The sequence below is a fragment of the Hylobates moloch genome, unplaced genomic scaffold (assembly GCF_009828535.3).
Source record: "Hylobates moloch isolate HMO894 unplaced genomic scaffold, HMol_V3 SCAFFOLD_12, whole genome shotgun sequence".
NCBI lineage: Eukaryota > Metazoa > Chordata > Mammalia > Primates > Hylobatidae > Hylobates > Hylobates moloch.
The window spans coordinates 63,986,737-64,003,276 of record NW_026652287.1 but is presented as its reverse complement, the minus strand read 5'-3'; the positions used below and the strand labels follow the sequence as shown (position 1 = coordinate 64,003,276).

The following is a 16,540-nucleotide window of genomic DNA, read 5'->3' as shown; positions in this document are numbered from 1 at the left end:
CAGGCTGCAGTGCAGTGGCAGGATCTCGGCTCGCTACAACCTCCATCTCCTGGGTTCAAATGATGCTGTTTTGGCCTTCCAAGTAGCTGGATTTAGAGGTGACCGCCACCACTCCTATCTAAGTTTTGTATTTTTAGTAGAGGCAGGGTTTCACCATGTTGGCCAGGCTGCTCTCGAACTCCTGACCTCAAGTGATTTGCCTGCTTTGGCCTCCCAAAGTGCTGGGATTACAGGTGTGAGCCACTGTCCTGGCCAGTTTACTTTCTTTTTTTTTTTTTTTTTTTTTTTTTTTTTTTTTTTTTTTTTTTTTTTTTTTTTTTTTTTTTTTTTTTTTTTTTTTTTTTTTTTTGAGACGGAGTCTTGCTCTGTCACCCAGGCTGGAGTGCAGTGGCGCGATCTCGGCTCACTGCAACCTCCGCCTCCCGGGTTCACGCCATTCTCCTGCCTCAGCCTCTCCGAGTAGCTGGGACTACAGGCGCCCGCCACCACGCCCGGCTAATTTTTTGTATTTTTGGTAGAGACGGTGTTTCACCGTGGTCTCGATCTCCTGACCTCGTGATCCGCCCGCCTCGGCCTCCCAAAGTGCTGGGATTACAAGCATGAGCCACCGCGCCCGGCCTCAGTTTACTTTCTTAAAGTATCTGTCTTGGGCTGGGCGTAGTGGCTTACACCTATAATCCCAGCACTTTGGGAGGCTGAGGTGGGAGAATCACTTGAGGCCAGGAGCTCGAAACCAGCCTGTCCATCATGATGAAACCCTGTCTTTACAAAAAACACAAAAATTAGCCAGGTGTGGTGGCGCATGCTTGTAATCCCAGCTACTTGGGAAGCTGAGGGAGAAAAATCACTTGAACCCAGGAGGCGGAGGTTGTAGTAAGCTGAGATTGCAGCACTGCACTCCAGACTGGGCAACAGAGCAAGACTCAGTCTCAAAAAAAAAAAAGGCCGGGTGCGGTGGCTCACGCCTGTAATCTGAACACTTTGGGAGGCCGAGGTGGGTGGATCACGAGGTTAGGAGATCAAGACCATCCTGGCTAACACGGTGAAACCCCATCTCTACTAAAAACACAAAAAATTAGCCGGCCATGGTGGCGGGTGACTGTAGTCCCAGCTACTTGGGAGGCTGAGGCAGGAGAATGGCGTGAACCCAGGAGGCGGAGCTTGCAGTGAGCCGAGATCGCGCCACTGCACTCCAGCCTGGGTGACAGAGCGAGACTCCGTCTCAAAAAAAAAAAAAAAAAGTTAACTGATGTACCCTGAACCAGAGTTGTTTTTAGACAACAAATATTGCTTATCTTGACTCTGGGTACAGATATATATATGTATCTTTTTTTTTTTGAGACAGGGCCTTGTTCTGTTGCCCAGGCTCCTGGCCTCAAACAATCCTCACATCTCAGCCTCCCAAAGTGTCCTCAATTTTCTGAATGGATTTTTATGAGAGGAACTTTAATACCAGGGATCCTATTAGAGCAGCTCTTCAAAAAGACCATTTTCTTGTCCCTTTACCTTCTCTGTTTTGCATGATTCTGTTTCCGTTTGCAGAGGATCTGAGAAGGCAACTGATTCTGTGAGAAACAATGATTCTACTTCATGTTTTTAAATAGATCTCTTGGGTTAAGTGACAAGTCCCTAGCTAGACTCAAGAAGGCACTGGAGTGCCACTGCACTCCAGCCTGGGCAACATGGTGCGATCCCATCTCTCTCTCCATCTCTCTCTCTCTCTCTCTCTCAGACAAGGTCTCCCCCTGTTGCCCAGGCTGGAGTCCAGTGGTGCTACCATAGCTCACTGCAGCCTCGAACTCCTGGGCTCAAGTGATCCTCCTGTCTTGGCCTCCCAAAGTGAGGGATTACAGGTGTGAGTCACTGTGCCTGGTTGAGACCCCGTCTCTTAAAGGGGAAGGGGGAGGAGAAGGGGGAGGAAGAAGGAGGAGGGGGAGGAAGAAGGAGGAGGAGGAAAGAGGAGGAGGAGGAGAAAAAAGGAGGAGGGAAGAGGAGGAGGGAAGAGGAGGAGGGAGAAGGAAGGAGGAGAAAGGAAGAGGGATGAAAGAAAGGAGGGAGGAAGAGGAAGAGGGAGGAGGAGGAAGGAGGAAGAGGAGAAGGGGGGAGGAGGAGGGAGAAGGAGGAGAGGGTGGCAGTGGAGGTCACCCCCTATAATGTGGAGCATAGCAGCCACCTGCTGGTCACAGCGCAGTAGGAAGAACACAAAGCCCTGGAGTGAGGCAGAGGGGCTCTGGCTCCTCGGTGGCTCTCCAGCGCCCTCTATTGACAAAGCCTAACCTGACACCAGATGACAAATGGAACTGAGAGGTAATAAATTGATAACCCACAGGTAAGTGATGGGGCCCCTGCTATTAATAAAAACAACAGTAATAATAACGACTACCATGGAATTCTCAGTGCTGTCTGTGTCATTTATCCCGGAATCGCTGGTGAAGGTTGATGGGGAGGGGGGATTGTGGTCCATTTGCCCCCAGGGTCGGCTCACCCTTCCCTAGGCTCAGGCTCAGGGTCTGAGCCTGCTCTGGGCAAGCACCCTCTCCCTGCTCCCAGGCCAGACCCTATAGATGGAGCTGACTCCACCCCTGCTCCAAGGGCAGGCGTGTGCCCCGGAATCCGCACTTTCCCCGGCCTTACACGTGGTGATGGCACAGCACAGTGTCAAACCTAGACAATGAAAAACATTCCAGAGGGGGCACCAGGCCCTCTCACCGTTTTTTGCTTTGTTTTGTTTTGTTTTTGTTTTTTGAGATGGAGTCTTGCTCTGCCACCCAGGCTGGAGTGCAGTGTCACGATCTTGGCTCACTACAAAATCCACCTCCCGGGTTCAAGCGATTCTTCTGTCTCAGCCTCCTGAGTAGCTGGGATTACAGGCACATGCCATCACATCTAGCTAATTTTTGTATTTTTAGTGGAGACAGGGTTTCGCCACGTTAGCCAGGCTGGTCTCGAACTCCTGACCTCAGGTGATCTGCCTGCCTCAGCCTCCCAAAGTGCTGGGATTACAAGTATGAACCACCATGCCCAGTCACCTTTTTTTTTTTTTTTTTTTTTTGAGACTGTTACTTGGGCTGACAGTCAGTGGTGCGATCTTGGCTCACTTCAGCGACGACCTCCCACACTCAAGTGATCCTCCTGCCTCAGCTTCCTGAGCAGCTGTGATGCAGGTGCTTGCCACCATGGCCAGCGATTTTTAAAAAATTTTTTGTTGTTTTGTAGAGACAGGGTCTCACTATGTAGCCTAGGCTGGTCCTGAACTCAAGAGTTCCTCCCACCTTGGCCTCCTAAAGTGCTGGGATTACAGGCATGAGCCACCGCACCCTGCCCTGGCTAGGTTTTTGTTTTGTCTTTCATTATTTTATTTTTCCCCTTAGCACTTATTAGCCTCTGACGTGTTTTTCTTATTGGTTTTATCTATTTTCTCCTCTAGAAGGTAAGCTTTATTTATTTATTTATTTATTTATTTATTTATTTAGCTCTTTTAAATCTGGGAAGAGTTCATGTAAGATTTATTATCTGATTCCCAGGAAGCTTGTAGCCATTTTTCTAACGCCAGCCAAGGACGCGGTGACCAGAGAGGAGGAATCGGTGGGTGCAGGACGCCTGAGGAAAGGGCAGGGATGTGCGTTTTTACATTTTAGTTACAAAAAAAAAAAAGAATGAACTTGCCCTCATGGAAGGAGTGTAAGCAAAAGTGGATGTAGTCAGAGGCATGTGCCTGGCTTGACTGCTATATAACACAGTTTCTTATTTCCATTCTGTGATCTCAGATGGTGACAGAGAGAGCTTGGCTCAGTGGAGCAAGAGAGAGAGCGAGAGATACCTGGAGAGGTGGCAAGGGGCCAAGCCACAAGGGCCCCTCAGCGCAAGGTGAGGAGGGCCCTGGAGAGCCGTGGAGGGTTAGAGGCCAAGGAGGGATGCAGTCACCTGAGGTGTGGGGGGAACAGCCACCAAATGGCTGCCTGTCCCTCAAGGGGTCCGGGCCCTGACCTAGCCCTGACCTCTTTGCTCCCCTCTTACCCACAGGAGCCGGCATCTGAATTTGGGGGCTGGGGCGGACAAACCTGTCCTGCAGGCAGGCTCGCCTGGGTGAGGCCACACTGCTGCCGGTCTGACTGAGCCACACTGTGCAGGTATATGGTCGGATGGAGCCCGAAAGCCAAGTGGCAGATGTGGGTCAGAGATGGCGGCCTGCCTACCTGACTGCCCAGAGGTCAGAGGTCAGGTCAAACCCCGGCCCCCCATCTGGCAAGTCCTGGCCTATTATTATTATTATTGAGACGGGGTCTTGCTATTGCCCAGGCTGGAATGCAGTGGCACCATCACAGCTCACTACAGCCCCTACCTCCTGGGTTCAAGCGATCTTCCCACCTCAGCCTCCCGAGTAGCGGGTACTACAAGTGCGCACCACTGTGCCCAGCTAATTTTTAAATTTTTTGGAGAGATGAGGTCTCACTATGTTGGCCAGGCTGGTCTGGAACTCCTGGCCTCAAGCAATCCTCCTGCCTCAGCTCCCAAAATGCTGAGATTACAGGCGTGAGCCACTGTGCCCAGCCCTGACCTGTCTTAATGAGAGGTGACAGCGTGCTGGCAGTCCTCACATCCCTCAATCGCTCTCGGCACCTCCTCTGCCTGGGCTCCCACTTTGGCAGCACTTGAGGAGCCCTTCAGCCCCCCGCTGCACTGTGGGAGCCCCTTTCTGGGCTGGCCAAGGCCGGAGCCGGCTCCCTCAGCTTGCGGGGAGGTGTGGAGGGAGAGGCGCGGGCGGGAACCAGGGCTGCGCGCGGTGCTTGCGGGCCAGCGCGAGTTCCGGGCGGGCGTGGGCTCGGCGGACTCCGCGCTCGGAGCAGCCGGCCGGCCCCGCTGGCCCCGGGCAGTGAGGGGCTTAGCACCTGGGCCAGCAGCTGCTGTGCTCAATTTCTCGCCGGGCCTTAGCTGCCTTCCCGCGGGGCAGGGCTCGGGACCTGCAGCCCGCCATGCCTGAGCCTCTCCCCCGTCTCCGTGGGCTCCTGTGCGGCCTGAGCCTCCCCGACCAGCGCCGCCCCCTACTCCACGGCACCCAGTCCCATCGACCACCGAAGGGCTGAGGAGTGCGGGCGCAAGGCGCGGGACTGGCAGGCAGCTCCACCTGCAGCCCTGGTGCGGGATCCACTGGGTGAAGCCAGCTGGGCTCGTGGGGACATGGAGAACCTTTATGTCTAGCTCAGGGATTGTAAATACACCAATCTGTATCTAGCTCAAGGTTTGTAAACACACCAATCAGCACCCTGTGTCTAGCTCAGGGTTTGTGAATGCACCAATCGACACTCTGTATCTAGCTACTCTGGTGGGGACTTGGAGAATCTTTGTGTGGACACTCTGTATCTAGCTGATCTAGTGGGGACGTGGAGAACATTTGTGTCTAGCTCAGGGATTGTAAATGCACCAGTCAGCACCCTGTCAAAACAGACCACTCGGCTCTCTGTAAAATGGACCAATCAGCAGGATGTGGGTGGGGCCAGATAAGAGAATAAAAGCAGGCTGCCGGAGCCAGAAATGGCAACCCGTTCGGGTCCCCTTCTGCGCCGTGGAGGCTTTGTTCTTTCGCTCTTTGCAATAAATCCTGCTGCTGCTCACTCTTTGGGTCCACACTGCCTTTATGAGCTGTAACACTCACCGCGAAGGTCTGCAGCTTCTCTCCTGCCTGACCCAGCGAGACCACGAACTCACCAGAAGGAAGAAACTCCCAACACATTCGAACATCAGAAGGAACAAACTCCAGACGCGCCACCTTAAGAGCTGTAACACTCACCATGAGGGTTCACAGCTTCATTCTTGAAGTCAGTGAGACCAAGAACCCACCAATTCCGGACACATTAATTGCTCAGATAAAGTTTGAAAATGTTTAGTAGGATAATTCTCTTCTCAATGTACGTTTTATGTCCAGCAGTGACACTTTAACTAAGATATATTTCTTGATTTTTTGTTAGAGGACAAAGGCAATAATCATCAGAAGTATTTGGAAAATACCAAAATGCCCAAGGAATGAAATAAAAATCTCCTGCAGATGTGACCTCTTCCTCAATAACCTTTGGAAGACTTTCTTTAAAAAAATGCAAACATGCACATATTTATATTTTTATCAGAGAAGGAATCATACTTGGCATGCTATATTGTGATCTGTTTTTCTCATGTCACAATTTCCCAAGTATTTTTTTCATGCCATTAAATTCTTTTGCAGTGTTTTTTTTTTTTTTTTTTTTTTAGACAGAGTCTCGCTCTGTCGGCCAGGCTGGAGTGCACTGGCGTGATTTCAGCTCACTGCAACCTCCACCTCCTCGGTTCAAGGGATTTTCATGCCTCAGCTCCTAGGTAGTTGGGATTACAGGTGTGCACCACTACACCTGGCTAATTTTTTTGTACTTTTAGTATAGACGGGGTTTCACCATGTTGGCCAGGCTGGTGTCGAACTCCTGACCTCAAGTAATCCTCCTGCCTTGGCCTCCCAGAGTGCTGGGATTACAGGCGTGAGCCACTGTGCCTGGTCAGCAGTGTAGTTTTTAAAGGAAAAAACTAGCTGGGCACAATGGCTCATGCCTATAATCCCAGCACTTTGAGAAGTGGAGGTAGGAGAATCACTTAAGCCTAGAGTTTGAGATCAGCCTGGGCAATACAGCAAGATTCCATCTCTACAAAAAATGTAAAAATTACCCAGTTATAGTGGTATGCACCTGTAGTCCCAGCTACTTGGGAGGCTGAGGCAGGAGGATCGCTTGAGTCTGGGAGGTTGAGGCTGCAGTAAGCCATGATCCTGCCACTGCACTCCAGCCTGAGTGACAGAATGGGACCCTGTCTTAAAAATATATATAATAGTCTGGGTGTGGTGGCTCATGCCTTTAATCCCAGAGAACAAGGTGGGTGGATCATGAGGTCAGGAGTTTGAGACCAGCTTGACCAACATAGTGAAACCCCATCTCTACTAAAAATACAAAAAATTAGCTGGGCGGGGTGGCGGGTGCCTGTAATCCCAGCTACTTGGGAGGCTGAGGCAGGAGAATCACTTGAATCCGGGAGGTGGAGGTTGCAGTGAGCTGAGATGGCACTACTGCACTCCAGTCTGGGCAACAGTGCAAGGCTCTGTCTCAAAAAATAAATAATAGTAATAAAGGAAAAAACTGATTTTATGCATATCAATTGGCATCAACTCCACAAACATTCTTTGTTTTGTTTTGTTTTGTTTTGTTTTTGAGAAGTAGTCTTGCTCTGTCGCCCAGGCTGGAGTGCAGTGGCACGATCTTGGCTCACTGCAACCTCCGCCTCCTGGGTTCAAGGGATTCTCCTGCCTCAGCCTCCTGCGCAGCTAGGACTACAGGCACACGCTACCACACCCAGCTAATTTTTGTATTTTTAGTAGAGATGGGGTTTCACCATATTGGCCAGGCTGGTTTTGAACTCCTGACCTCGTGATCCACCCGCCTGGGCTGCCCAAAGTGCTGGGATTAGAGGCATGAGCCACTGCACCCGGCCTCCACAAACATTCTTTAAAGATCCTCAGCCAGAAGCATCATATTCACGCTGACATATGCTGAGTTCATGAGCTCATCATCTCACAGTAAAAGGACCAAGCATTTTCTTTTCTTTTCTTTTTTTCTTTTTGAGACAGAGTTTCACTCTTGTTGCCCAGGCTGGAGTGCAATGGCACGATCTCAGCTCACCACAACCTCCGCCTCCTGGGTTCAAGCAATGCTCCCGCCTCAGCCTCCCAAGTAGCTGAGATTACAGGCGCACACCACCACGCCTGGCTAATTTTTGTATTTTTAGTAGAGACGGGGTTTCACCATGTTGGTTAGGCTGGTCTCGAACTCCTGACCTCATGATCTGCCTGCCTCGGCCTCCCAAAGTGCTGGAATTACAGGCATGAGCCACCATGGCCGGCCACACCAAGCATTTTCAAGTGTGACTTTTTCTTTCTTTTTTTTTTTTTTTTTGAGATGGAGTCTTGCTCTGTCACCCAGGCTGGAGTGCAGTGGTGCGATCTTGGATCACTGCAACCTCCACCTCTTGGGTTCGAGCAATTCTCCTGCCTTAGCCTCCCGAGTAGCTGGGACTACAGGTGCCCGCCACCACACCCAGCTAATTTTTTAAATTTTATTTATTTATTTTTTTGAGACGGAATCTTGCTCTGCCACCCAGGCTGGAGTGCGGTGGCGCGATCTCCGCTCACTGCAAGCTCCACCTCCCGGGTTCACGCCGTTCTCTCACCTCAGCCTCCTGAGTAGCTAGGACTACATACAGGCACCTGCCACCACACCCAGCTAATTTTGTTTTTATTTTTTTTTGTATTTTTAGTAGAGATGGGGTTTCACTGTGTTAGCCAAGATGGTCTCAGTCTCCTGATCTCGTGATCCGCCTGCCTCAGCCTCCCAAAGTGCTGGGATTACAGGCATGAGCCACCGCGCCCGGCCTAATTTTTTAATATTTTTGATAGAGATGGGGTTTCACCATGTTGGCCAGACTGGTCTTGAACTCCTGACCTCAAGTGATCTGCCCACCTTGGCCTCCCAAAGTGCTGGGATTACAGGCATGAGCCACCGCGCCTGGCCTTTATTTTTATAAATGCATATATGAGGGTCCCTTTGGTGAGTGTTGAGGATGGGTAGTGCCCCAAACACTTGACATTGAGGCTCACTAGAGACGATTGCAGCCTCAGCAGGAAGTTTATTTCTGCATTTGGTTCTGATTATACAGGATCAAGAATATCCCTGATTCATAATTAGCCCACCAGTCCACCGTTTCCTGAGCTCTTAGAATAGGAGGCTGGGTGTGGTGGTACATGCCTACAATCCCAGTGCTTTGGGAGGCCGAGGCAGAAAGATCGTTTGAGGCCAGGAGTTCAAGACCATCTGGGGCAAGGTAGTGAGACCCTGTTGCTTCTACAAATAATAATAATAAAAAAATAGCCAGGTGTGCTGCCACATGCCTATGGTTTCAGCTACTTGGGAGGCTAAGGCAGGAGGATCACTTGAGTTTGGGAGGTTGAGGCTGCAGTAAGCTGTGATTGCACCACTGCACTCTAGCCTGGGCAACGGAGTGAGACACTGTCTCAAAAAAACAAAGAAAGAAAGAAAAAAGAACAGGGCCCTATGCTATGAGATAGGGACTGTTACAACTCTCATTTTATAGAGGGCACATTGAGGCTCAGTGTGGTGGGCCATTTGAGAAGTCAGTGCTGTCTCTGCTTCTCTCAGAGAATCCCAATCACCATCAACTAAGTCACCATCAACTTGCTGGTGAGGACATCTGACTTTTTTTTTTTTTTTTTTTTTGAGAAAGAGTCTCGTTCTGTGGCCCAGGCTAGAGTGCAATGGCGCGATCTTGGCTCACTGCAGCCTCTGCCTCCCGGGTTCAAGTGATTCTCCTGCGTCAGCCTCCCGGGTAGCGGGGATTACAGGCACCCGCCACCACTCCTGGCTGATTTTTGTATTTTTTAGTAGAGATGGGGTTTCACCATGTTGGCCAGGCTGGTCTCAAACTCCTGACCTCAAGTGATCCGCCTACCTCAACCTCCCAAAGTGCTGAGATTACAGGCTTGAGCCACCGCGCCTGGCTGAGGACACCTGACTTTATGAGCAGATGAGGATGGAATCCCCCGTTTCCTTGACATGTTTACAAGCTGTTCTAATATGTGCCCAGGGTGGGGCGAGAAGCTTTCCAGGGCCTGCTGAAAAGCCAGTTAGGGAAGTCAACCTGGAGGGGCTCTTGTGTGGGAAAATCCAGTGTGTATATCCCATGTAAGTGGCATTTTAAAAATTCTGGTTTGAAGCCAGGTGCAGTGGCTCACTCCTGAAATCTCAGCACTTTGGGAGTCCAGGGAGGGCAGACCACCTGAGGTCAGGAGTTCAAGACCAGTCTGGCCAACATGGTGAAACCCCGCCTCTACAAAAATACAAAAATTAGTCGGGCATGATGGCGGGTGCCTGTAATCCCAGCTACTCAGGAGGCTGAGGCGGGAGAATCACTTGAACCTGGGTGGCGGAGTTTGCAGTGAGCTGAGATCGCCCCATTGCACTCCAGCCTGGGCAACAGAACGAGGATCCGTCTCAAAACAAACAAACAAACAAACAAAATTAAAATTTAAAAATACAAAAATTCTAGTTTGAAAAGTAAAGCCATATACTTTTCAGTATTTTAGAAATCCCTTTATTAATTTTTGTTATTGAAAAGTAATAGGGCTGGGTGTCATGGCTCACGCCTGTAATCCCAGCACTTTGGGAGGCCAAGGCAGGTGGATCATTTGAGGTTAGGAGTTCAAGACCAGCCTGGCCAACATGGTGAAACCCTGTCTCTACTAGAAATACAAAAATTAGCCAGGCTATAGTGGTATGCGCCTGTAATCCCAGCTACTCCGGAGACTGAGGCAGGAGAATCACTTGAGCCTTGTGGGACGGAGGTTGCAGTGGTGAGCCGAGATCGCACCACTGCACTCCAGTCTGGGCCACAGAGTGAGACCCTGTCTCAAAAAAAGAAAAAAGAAAGAGAAGAGAAGAGAAGAGAAGAGAAAAGAAAAGAGAAGAAAGTAATAGATGGGGCCAGGCTTGGGAGCCTGAGGTGGAAAGATCGCTTGAGCCCAGGAGTTTAAGACCAGCCTGGGCAACACAGACCTCATGTGTACAAAAAATTAAAAAAAAATTTAGCTGGATGTGGTGGCGGATGCCTGTGGTCCCAGCTCCTCATGAGACTGAGGTAGGAGGACTGCCTGAGCCCAGGAGGTCTGCCTGAGCCCAGGAGGTCAAGGCTGCAGTGAGCTGAGATCATGGCAGTGCACCCCAGCCTGGGTGACAGGACATCCTGTCTCAAAAAAACTAAACTAAACTAAACTAAAATAAAACAAAGGAGTTCTTTATGGGAAATATGTAGATATAATTTTTATAAAAATGAGACCACTTTAGCACAATGTTTTGCTTCTTGCCTTATTAACTGAACAACAAACAGATCATAAGGCCGGGTGCAGTGGCTCATGCCTATAATCCCAGCACTTTGAGAGGCTGAGGCGGGAGGATAACGAGGTCAGGAGATTGAGACCATCCTGGCTAACACGGTGAAACCCCGTCTCTACTAAAAATACAAAAAATTAGCCTGGCATGGTGGCAGTGGGTGCCTGTAGTCCCAGCTACTCTGGAGGCTGAGGCAGGAGAATGGCATGAACCCAGGAGGCGGAGCTTGCAGTGAGCTGAGATGGCGCCACTGCACTCCAGCCTGGGCAACAGAGCCAGACTCTGTCTCAAAAAAAAAAAAAAAAAAAAAAAAAGTTATCTATTTCAAATGCTAAACTTGTAGACACTAAAAATGAAAATACCTAATGAGAGAGGTTGGGATAGAACTGGTACACTAGCAGGAAAAAACAAAACAAAACAACAACAACAACAAAACAAAGAGATCACGATGATCTGTAACACATTTATACTCTGGAATATATTGCAATAGTTAAAAACAAAACAAAACAGAAAACTGGACCAGGAGCGGTGGCTCACGCCTGTAATCCCAGCACTTTGGGAAGCCAAAGCGGGTGGATCACCTGAGGTCAGGAGTTCAAGACCAGTCTGGCCAACATGGTGAAACTCCGTCTCTACTAAAAATACAAAAATTAGCTGGGCGTGGTGGTGGGCACCTGTAATCCCAGCTACTCAGGAGGCTGAGGAAGGAGAATCGCTTGAACCTGGGAGGCAGAGGTTGCAGTGAACCAAGATTGTGCCATTGCACTCCAGCCTGGGTGACAAGAGCGAAGCTCCATCTCAAAAAAATAAAAAAGTAATTTAGTCGATTCATATTCACTGAGTTGGAAAGATAACCACAATCTATGATTAGGTGAAGAAGCCAAGTTGTAAAGCAGGGATGTCCAATCTTTTTTGTTGTTGTTGAGATGGAGTCTTGCTCTGTCACCAAGGCTGGAGTGCAGTGGTGCCATCTCAGCTCACTGCAAGTTCTGCCTCCCAAGCTCACACCATTCTCCTGCCTCAGCCTCCTGAGTAGCTGGGACTACAGGCGCCCGCCAACATGCCTGGCTAATTTTTTTTGTATTTTTAGTAGAGACAGGATTTCACCATGTTAGCCAGGATGGTCTCGAACTCCTGACCTCGTGATCCACCCGCCTCGGCCTCCCAAAGGGGATGTCCAATCTTTTGGCTTCCCTGAGCCACATTAGAAGAAGAAGAATTGTCTTCAGCCACACATAAAATACACTAACTATAGTGGATGAGCTAAAACAAATTGCAAAAAATCTCATAGTGTTTTAAGAAAGTTTACAAATTTGGGGCCGGGCGTGGTGGCTCACGGCATGGTGGCTGTAATCTCAGCACTTTGGTAGGCTGAGGCGGGCAGATCACGAGGTCAGGAGTTCAAGACCAGCCTGGCCAACATGGTGAAACCCAGTCTCTAACCCTGTCTCCTCACTGCCTCTGTCCTGCTGCGCAGGAGCAGGATGCTGAGCCCCGTCCGCCCCACGGGGACCTGCAGTACCTGAGGCAGGTGGAGCACATCTTCTGCTGCAGCTGCAGGAAGGATGCCCCCAGGGCACCCACTCCCTGCTGCCGCTGTTTTCGTTTTCGGCAGGCAGGCAGGCAGGCAGTCCCACTGCAGCCTGAGAAGTGAATTTCCTCTGCTGACAACCACAGTGTTTTGGAGGAGTTGCTGTCATTTATCAAGGGATCCGCACATACTAAAGAACTGTCTTCCAAGGGAGTGAAAATGTGAGATGAGGCAGTGGAGCCCTTTTTGGACAACTTGGGATTCTCCATTGAGAAGAAGGGGACTTGGGCCCAGTTTATGGCTTCCAGTGGAGGCATTTTGGGCAGAATACGAAGATATGGATTCAGATTATTCAGATCAAGGAGTCGACCAATCGCAAAAAGTGACTGACATCATCAACAGAAGGCATAATCCCAGCACTCTGGGAGGCCGACGCGGGTGGATCACTTGAGGTCAGGAGTTTGAGACCAGCCTGGCCAACACGGCGAAACCTTATCTCTACTAAAAATACAAAAATTAGCCAGGGGCTGGGTATGGTGGCTCATGCCTGTAATCCCAGCACTTTGGGAGGCCGAGGAGGGTGGATCCCCTGAGGTCAGGAGTTCAAGACCAGCCTGACCAACATGGAGAAACCCTGTCTATACTAAAAATACAAAATTAGCCGGGTATGGTGGCGCATGCTTGTAATCCCAGCTACTCGGGAGGCTGAGGCAGGAGAATCACTTGAACTTGGCAGACAGAGGTTGCGGTGAGCCAAGATCTCGCCATTGCACTCCAGCCTGGGCAACAAGAGTGAAACTCCGCCTCAGAAAAAAAAAAAAAAAAAAAGCCAGACATGTTGGGGGGCACCTGTAAATCCCAGCTATTTGGGAGGCTGAGGCAGGAGAATCACTTGAACCTGGGAGGTGGAGGTTGCAGTGAGCCAAAACAAAATCACGCCACTGCACTCCAGCCTGGGTGACAGCGAGACTCTGTCTTAAAAAAAAAAAAAAAAAAAAGGAAAGAAAGAAAGGAAAAGAACAAACCAGTACTGACCACAAACAAATCATCATCTGTGCTTGGAATCCAAAAATCTTCCACTGATGACACTGCCTCCACGCCCCTCTGCCAGTTCTGTTTTTTTTTTTTTTTTTTTTTTTTGAGATGGAGTTTCACTCTTGTCGCCCAGGCTGGAATGTAATGGCTCAATCTTGGCTCACTGCCACCTCCTCCCAGGTTCAAGCAATTCTCCTGCCTCAGTCTCCCAAGTAGCTGGGATTACAGGTGCCCACCACCATGCCCAGCTAATGTTTGTATTTTTAGTAGAGATGGGGTTTCACCATGTTGGCCAGGCTTGTCTCGAACTCCTGACCTCAGATGATCTGCCCACCTCAGCCTCCCAAAGTGCTGGGATTACAGGCATGAGCCACCGTGCATGGCCTCCCCCCACCAGTTCTTCGTGGTGAATGGTGAGCTGTCCTGCCAGCTGCACCAGAGGTCAGGAGACAGGGGCCAGGGTACACCTTCAACATCGCCAGCTACACCCTGCTCACTTATGTGATCATGCACATCATGGACCTAAAGCCCGGTGACTTTGCACATAGTTTGGGAGATGCCTATATTTACCTGAGTCACATTGCAAAACTGAAAATTCAGCTTCAGAGAGAACAAAGACCTTTCCCAAAGCTCAAAATCCTTCAGAAAGTTGAGACAAGTGATGATTTCAAGCAGAAGACTTTCAGGTGGAAGAGTACAATCTGCCTCTATTACAATGAAAATGACTATGTAGGGTGTGCTTTTTTTTTTTTTTTTATTGTTTTTCAGATGGAGTCTCTCTCTGTCACCCAGGCTGGAGTGCAGTGGCGTGATCTCAGCTCACTGGGTTCAACTCAACTCCACCTCCCGGGTTCAAGCGATTCTCCTGCCTCAGCCTCCCGAGTAGCTGGGACTACACCACATGCCACTATGCCCACCTAATTTTTTGTATTTTTAGTAGAGACGGGGTTTCACCGTGTTAGCCGGGATGAATCTCGATCTCCTGACCTCGTGATCCACCCGTCTCAGCCTCCCAAAGTGCTGGGATTACAAGCGTGAGCCACTGTGTAGGGTGTTTTTAAAGGAGTTTGAAGGGTATTTTCAGTCTTTAGGGGTTGGGCTAGATGCTCAGGTGAAAGTTCTTTTTGCTCTAAAGGAAAAGGGAACTAGGTCAAAAATCTGTTGTTGACTTATTAGTTATTAACTTTTAAGGATATTAACTTTTAAGGGCATCACCACAACTGTGCTAGCCCTTTCCCTAATAAAAGGCCTTGAGTTTGGTTAACTCACTGAGGGTGTATGAAAATACCAAGATTATGAGCAAAACTGAGGAGAATGAAATTGGTATGCTTTTAACAAAAGCATGCACATGCATTTCAATCCCATGTCTTTATGAAGAAGGTTGGTGAATTTCAAGAATTCTACAAGCTATTCTCTCAAATTTGAGAGAGTGGAATAACATCATCAATCATAGTGTATAGTGTCATTATGAATATTTAAAGTTTATATATAATATAAATTTATATATATATATCTATATATATATATATATATTTGTTTTTGAGATGGAGTCTCACTTTGTCGCCCAAGTTGGAGTACAGTGGCATGATCTCAGCTCACTGCGACCTCCCCTCCCAGGTTCCAGAGATTCTCGTGCCTCAGTCTCCTGAGTAGCTGGGATTTCAGGCACCCGCCACCGTGCCTGGCTAATTTTTTGTATTTTTAGTAGAGACGGGGTTTTACCATGTTGCCCAGGCTGGTCTTAAACTCCTGACCTCAGGTGATCCACCTGTTTTGGCCTTCCAAAGTGTTGAGATTACAGGTGTGAGCCACCACACCGGGCTTAAAGTTATATTTGTTTTATATATTGCTATAATAAAGAAGTATTCTACCGGGTAGAGAACGGTTTTTGTATTTTTATAAAAAATACAAGCCGGGCGAGGTGGCTCCCACCTGTAATCCCAGCACTTTGGGAGGCCGAGACGGGCGGATCACGAGGTCAGGAAATCGAGACCATCCTGGCTAACATGGTGAAACCCCGTCTCTACTAAAAATACAAAAAATTACCCGTGTGTGGTGGCGGGCGCCTGTAGTCCCAGCTACACGGGAGGCTGAGGCAGGAGAATGGCGTGAACATGGGAGGCGGAGCTTGCAGTGAGCCAAGATCGTGCCACTGCACTCCAGCCTGGGCGACAGAACGACAATCCGTCTCCAAAAAAAAAAAATTAGCAGGGCGTGGTGGTGCGTGCCTGTAGTCCCGGCTACTCAGGAGGCTGAGAGGGGAGGATTGCTTGAGCCCGGGAGGCGGAGGTTGCAGTGAGCCAGGATTGTACCACTGCACTCCAGCCTGGTCAACAGAGCGAGACTCTGTCAAAAAAAAAAAAAAAGTGTTCTGCAAAACAACAAAGTTTTTCCTCCATTCTTCTAAACATTATTATAAAAACATTCACTCATTTTTTTAAGGAAGAAAAAGACTAAAGCTCCATTTGATCAGCCCTGCAGGAATAAGAGTACTATATGGGCCAGGTGTGGTGGCTCACACCTGTAATCCTAGCATTTTGGGAGACTGAGGTGAGTGGATCACCTGAGGTCGGGAGTTCTAGACCAGCCTGGCCAACATGGCTAAGCCCTGTCTCTAGTAAAAATACAAAAATTAGCTGGGCATGGTGGCGGGTGCCTATAATCTTAGCTACTTGGAGCCTGAGGCAAGAGAATCCCTTGAACCCAGGGGGCGGAGGTTGCAGTGAGCCAAGATCGCACCACTTCACTCTAGCCTGGGCAAAAGAGCGAAACTCCATCTCAAAAAAAAAAAAAAAAGTACTGTATATAGTTTTCCATTTTTCCTATTCTGTATTTCTTAGCGCGTTTTCCATGTTAAAACAGAGTTCTTTTTTTTTTTTTTTTTTTTACCGCTATGTGGTATTGCAGAGGATGGACATAGCATAGCTAATTTACCCAGTGCCTTGCTGATGGTCATTTATTTTACTAATGAACATCCTCATATGGGCTTCCCAGTTATCATGAG

At 49.0% G+C, this 16,540-nt stretch overlaps 1 pseudogene; it reads left to right on the top strand.

Moving 5' to 3' along the window:
* The first annotated feature begins 7,903 nt into the window (after window positions 1-7,903).
* Window positions 7,904-14,685, top strand: LOC116479560 (thymidylate synthase-like; annotated as a pseudogene).
* The last annotated feature ends 1,855 nt before the right edge of the window (window positions 14,686-16,540 follow it).